The following is a 6,000-nucleotide window of genomic DNA, read 5'->3' as shown; positions in this document are numbered from 1 at the left end:
AGATATATAGCCTGGGGGTCTTTCAGAATGAAAGCTTTGTATTGCTGCTTGCTTCTTATCGACTTTGACCTTCAAGAACACAGAATTCCTTGATTTGCAATGTGGAGCTCCATGTGCATGGACTATATGGCTGTCAAGAAGTTTGCATGACGTTCTCTGATTTCTGCCCTTGGGTCTCGGTGATCTACTTTGCTTACTGCATTTATGGATTGGGATCATTTTCCATAGTGGGGAAATCACCTTCTGTTTTTTCAGTCATTTTCTTGGAGTTTGGCATACTTGAAGTTTGTAGTGCTTGTTGTGGTTCCTGCATGGGTGTTGGGCAGAGAAAGGAGTCAGTATTGGCTGGTCACCGGAGTAATGTCGTCTAGGTATGGTAAGGCAGTCTGTTGAAAAGGGGTGTCATTCTGGACTTGGAGCATTGTGTTGGTGTTCTTTGTCTCTTTGGGGAAAGCAGTTGCACTTGCTGGGAGAAGCAAGTGTTCTCTCCAGCTGCTCAGGCTGCAAGGTCCATGGTGTTAGTGAAAGAGTACTTCATATCATTCATTATGAAAAGGCTACATGGGAGTGGTTGGCTGAATCCTCAGGTGAGTGCATTTCAGCAATAACCCTCGTGTTAAAGTGCGACGATCCCGTTATGAGTCAAAATGGAGCAGCTGGAGTAAAGAGTTAGGCAAGCTGGCCCATCAGAGTAGCAAGGTTCGTCCAGGATTGAGTGAGATTGCACCAATTCTGCACTCCTCTTTTCCTGGTGCTGGGCTGTAGTGGGTTATAGGTGCCAGGGATGGAGGCTTGAGGGCTCGTGGGCAGGAGGATCAGAAGCCAGAAGTGGGTCTGAGGCAAGTAAATGAGTGGGAGGAAGGAGAGCTTCATGGGTCCCAGCTTAGCCTTTGTGGGGAATTTTAGAATTTTTAACCACTTTTCTTGGGTCCCTAATGCAGATGGGCTGTTTCACAAGATCAGAAGAGGAAGGCCATTATGCTCATCTTAGTTCGTCCAACCAGAGAAATCTGAATCCCCAATGTGGCATTCAATTGTTTCTTAAATGACCTCAATGGAAAGGAAAATTGGACAGGATGTATATCATGCGGCTGATCCAATTTCCAAAAGTTCAAATTACTCCCATTAAAATGAAACTAAAGCTTAAATGGAGGCACATGATCTTTAGTATTATAACTCTAACTTTATAATCATGAAGAATATAGAAAATGTAGTAGGGAAATGCAAAGGAAAATTGGATGGGCTAAAAGGGGACGTGGAAAAAGAAGAACAGATAATACAATTGTAAGGGCTTTTATAAGCAAATTTAAAGAACAGAGGGTAGGAACATTCAGATGAACGATGGAGTCTAATTATGGAGGATAAAGGCATGGCAGAGAAATAGTAAATATTTTGCATTGTTTTTTACAAATGATAGTGGAAGTGAGAATATAGGGGTAATGCAGGAGAATAAGGAACAATTGTTAGAGATTATTGTAAAAAAGGAACTGGTTATCCAAAATTAGCAGAACACAAGTTGAACAACTCACTGGGCCCTGATGCCTTGAATCCTAGTCAGAAAGGAGAGAGCAGAGGTTTTGAACACAATTTTGAATCCTCCTTAGATATGCAAGTTGTGCCATGGGACTGGGGAGTAGCCAAGGCAGCATTTGACCGAGTGTGGCACCAAGGAGCCCTCGTAAAATTGAAGTCAATGGGAATCAGGGGGAAAACTCTCCAGTGGCTGGAGTCATACCTAGCACAAAGGAAGATGGTAGTGGTTGTTGGAGGCCAATCATCTCAGCCCCAGGATATTGCTGCAAGAGTTCCTCATGACAGTGTCCTAGGCCTAACCATCTTCAGCTGCTTCATCAATGACCTTCCCTTCACCATAGGGTCAGAAATGGGGATGTTCGCTGATGGTTGCACAGTATTCAGTTCCATTCACAACCCCTCAGATAATGAAGCAGTCTGTGCTTGCATGCAGCAAGACCTGGACAACATCCAGGCTTGGGCTGATAAGTGGCAAGTAACATTCGCGCCAGACAAGTGCCAGGCAATGACCATCTCCAACAAGAGAGAGTCTAACCACTCCCCTTGACATTCAACGGCATTACCATTGCCAAAGCCCCCACCATCAACATCCTGGGGGTCACCATTAACCAGAAACTTAACTGGACCAGCCACATAAATACTGTGGCTATAAGAGCAGGCCAGAGGCTGGGTATTCTGCAGTGAGTGACTCACCTCCTGATTCCCCAAAGCCTTTCCACCATCTACAAGGCACAAGTCAGGAGTGTGATGGAATACTCTCCACTTGCCTGGATGAGTGCAGCTCCAACAACACTCAAGAAGCGCGACACCATCCAAGACAAAGCAGCCCACTTGATTGGCACCCCATCCACCAACTGAAACATTCACTCCCTTCACACCGGTGTTTACCATCCACAGGATACACTGCAGCAACTCGCCAAGGCTTCTTCAACAGCACCTCCCAAACCTGCGACCTCTACCACCTAGAAGGACAAGAGCAGCAGGCACATGGGAACAACACCACCTGCACGTTCCCCTCCAAGTCACACACCATCCCGACTTGGAAATATATCGCCGTTCCTTCATCGTCGCTGGGTCAAAATTCCTCGAACTCCTTTCCTAACAGCACTGTGGGAGAACCTTCACCACACGGACTGCAGCGGTTCAAGAAGGCGGCTCACCACCACCTTCTCAATGGCAATTAGGGTTGGGCAATAAATGCTGGCCTCGCCAGCGATGTCCACATCCCATGAACGAATAAAAAAAAAATGTATCATCCTTGTTCAAGAAAGGAGAGAAGGATAAAGTGTGTAACTGTCGACCATTTAGTTTACCCTCCGTTGTGGACAAATTGTTAGAATCCATAATTTGAGCTAAAATTAGTAAGCATTTAGAAATGCATGGGTTATTCAAAGGCAGCCAGCATGGATTTGTTAAAGGTAAGTCGTGTTTGACAAATTTAAGAGTCGGTTGAAGAAGTGGCTGGTTAGGTAAAGGGACTTGATAGATATAGTGATTGGAAGGTTTGGCAAACAGTGGAATGTAAAAGACTTCAGGAAGACATGGACGGACAGGTAATGGGAATGGACAGACATGCAATTGAATGTGCACAAGCGTGATGTAATACATTTTGGGAGAAGAAACAAGGAATGTATCCATTTAATGGAAAGACACTGAAGGGTGTGGGTGGATAGAGAGATCGAATGATTCAAATATATAACTTCCTGCAAGTGTGGTGCAGGTAGATAAAGCCATAAAGACCAATAGAATTTGGGGTTTTATAAATAGGGGCATAGAGTACAAGAGGACAGGAAACTATAGTTATAAGGAGAGACTTCAGATACTCTCTCTATTCCAGTGGCACGGAGAAGGCCAAGAGGATATTTAATGGAAGTTTTTAAAATTATGAAGGATTTTGATCAGGTAATTAGGGAAAGACTCTTTCATCTGGCTGGGGAGTTGGTGCTGAGGGGTCATCTGATTGAGGAGAAAAGTTATTAGATTTATTCATACAGAGGGTCATTGAAGAGTGATTATCGTGTCTTTTAAGGGAAAATTGAATAAATATTTGAAGCAGAATAAGATTTAAGACGATAGGAGAGAGTAGGGCAGTGGGATTAGTTTCTGATTGCTCCAGCAAAGAACTGGCACTGATATGATTTCTGTGGCCCTATGGGTACATTTACAGTCCAACCACTTTGAACCAACACTACAGATATAGTGTGAATGCAACCTGAATCTGGGGTCAGGGGTACCAGAGAAAACCAATGTGAGATTCCCTGGTAAAGGGAGTCTCTGCGCTGCTTCACTCAGGAGTCAGGTTAAACTTTAACTTTCAAATGCATGCAGTGTTTCTTCTTTTTGATTTTCTTGCCAGCCTATGTTAATTTAAACTATCTCTTGGAAATTTCAAACCAATTTTTCTCTCTCACAAGTTTCAAATTAATTGGTTCCAGCACTGATTTTTTTTTTAAGTTGACTCCTGGATTTAAACAGAACAACCTTTTTTATACCAAGAGTTCCTGGAACTTCCTGGATTTTGAATATGTGACCATTCAATTTTTTTTAAAACAACTTATCAGTCATATACAAATAAAAACTAATCACATTACACTGTTTAAGTTTGAATTATTTCTCTCCATGCTGTGTACAACAAAACTTGTAACATTGCATCGGGGAATTTTGGTATAAGATTCTGACTTTATATGACTGGATTTAAAGAGACAGCCAGCAGACCAATCTGAGACAAAAAAAATTGTCACTGTATATTTTCTATAGATGTTAATTAAACAACCGTTGGAGACACATAGGAGTATTGGGATACTGTTCATTCATGTTGTGAAATATGCCAAAGACCATCTCATTGGATATATTTTCTTTGATGTTTCAGAGCCTATTCCTCAATGTATCAATCTGCTTACAGCCTCTCAAACGTGAACAAAGTCAACTGTTTGCTTGTAAGCCAAGCTGAGCCAACAGAAAATGAGCTGGGTGCCGTTTTGTGAGTGAGCACAGCTAAAATAATTACAAAGAGTAGATTATGATGGTATTCCCAGCCATTTTTAGTGTTGTGTAGAAATAAATTGAACTTTATTTTGTAACCTCAATAGTGCTACCATGGAAGAGACAATAAAGTTGCTATTTTCTACAACTTTAAAATTTGTGCATTTAATATAGTTTGAATGGGGATTAGAAAAACATGCAAGTATTTTACAGTATGATATTGAAAATTAGGGAATAAAATGTGTAGACTTGCTCCACCAACTGTTTATTCTTGGGACTCTTTTTCTTCTCTCCAGCTGCCACAATATAAGCTTTATACGGTCGATTCTCTTGTCCTTGCTAATGTGAGTGAGAAAATAGACATGTATAAAGGTGGTAGCTTTTTAGTGATGTCTACTTTTTCCTTAAAATTCGCAAATACTGGAGGTTCAGCCCCTGTGTGAATGAGAAGCAGTGCAAACAATAGCTCAGCCATTTACCATCGTGTCACATTCAGGAAGGAGTAGGGAGGGAAATGATGCTGATAAAAATAATAGGCAACTGCAGCATTCTGATCACATTTAGCCCCTTCCATTCTGATCATTTACAGTCATTGTAATTAGCATCTGATTCCCATTTTATTAGATGGGAATGAAGTAGTGGTGCACGTCCACTCTGCAGAAAAGCAGATGGAAAAACTTCAAATTGAATTAAATCAAAAGTGGGATGACAACAGGTGTAAAACTTACAAAATTGGGTAATTTTTTAAAAAGTTTTTTGCACCATTTTCAATCCTTCACATCACACATTGTATCCCAGTCAGGAAGATTCTCAGGCAACCTACTCCCAGGCCTGTGTCCTAGCTACTTTGCAACTGGTTGTTATGAGATGTGCCAGAGCAGCACACATTGCTCTGCCTCATTTTTTTCCCCAGGTTCCTGTGGTGCACCAACTAAAAGACACTGCAGGGCCACTATGGTCTTAACACTCAAACAAATAAAACGCTGAAGCACAAAAAGAATGAATTTTATAAGTTTCCACAAACCATATTCCACAGCTGTTTGCATGCTGTTGCATTTTGTGCTGTTAGCCTGTCATAACATAGAATTACATAGAATTTACAGCACAGAAACAGGCCATTCGGCCCAACTGGTCTGCTATTTATGCTCCACATGAGCCTCCGCCCACCTTACTTCATCTAACTCTATCTGCATATCCTTTTATTCCTTTCTCCCTCATGTACTTCTCTCGCTACCCCTCTGAAAGTTAGGTTTTTTAAATCTTTTTTTGAAAAAAAAATTCTTTTGAATTTTATGCTCATCAGAGTGAGAAATGTTAGTGCTGGGGAATTCTGAGCTGACCCATTGTTAGCTTTAAACATTAGATATAGTATGATGCTCTGTCTGCTCTGTCCCAACAAAGTGCCACAGCCCTAATCTGAGAAAAGTAGTCCCAACTGTGTTAATGTGACAATTTTCCATTTTCCACATCATATATCTGAGAGAT

The sequence above is a fragment of the Heptranchias perlo genome, chromosome 33, assembly GCF_035084215.1.
Source record: "Heptranchias perlo isolate sHepPer1 chromosome 33, sHepPer1.hap1, whole genome shotgun sequence".
Lineage (NCBI taxonomy): Eukaryota > Metazoa > Chordata > Chondrichthyes > Hexanchiformes > Hexanchidae > Heptranchias > Heptranchias perlo.
This window is presented reverse-complemented; position numbering follows the sequence as displayed.